Source organism: Megascapheus bottae, chromosome 5 (assembly GCF_031878675.1).
Source record: "Megascapheus bottae isolate mThoBot1 chromosome 5, mThoBot2.hap1, whole genome shotgun sequence".
In the NCBI taxonomy this organism is placed as follows: Eukaryota; Metazoa; Chordata; class Mammalia; order Rodentia; family Geomyidae; genus Megascapheus; species Megascapheus bottae.
The window spans coordinates 69,290,213-69,290,571 of NC_143513.1; positions in this window are offsets into that span (position 1 = coordinate 69,290,213).

Consider the following 359-nt stretch of genomic DNA (forward strand, 5'->3'; position numbering starts at 1 on the left):
AAACAGCAACATCAGTGTGATGTGGAGTCTGTAAAAAATGTACATTACTGGGCCCACCCAGACCTGATGAGTCAGGAACGCTGTGTGGGGCCCAGTAATGCATGTTCTAACAAGCCCTGAGAAAATCTGATATACATGTAATAAAGTTTGAGAACCACTGCTCCAAGATAGCCACTCCACTGAAGAAAAATAAATAAAACCAGGAATTTTCTTTAATTTTTTTTTTTTGTAGAGGTAGGGACTATGTTAGGGTTTGAACTCAGGGACTCATGTGCTTTTTAGGCAAAAGTTCAACCACGTGAGTCACCTACCCATGCCTTCAGCCTTTTTTTTTTTTTTTTGCTCTGTCTTTTATTTTA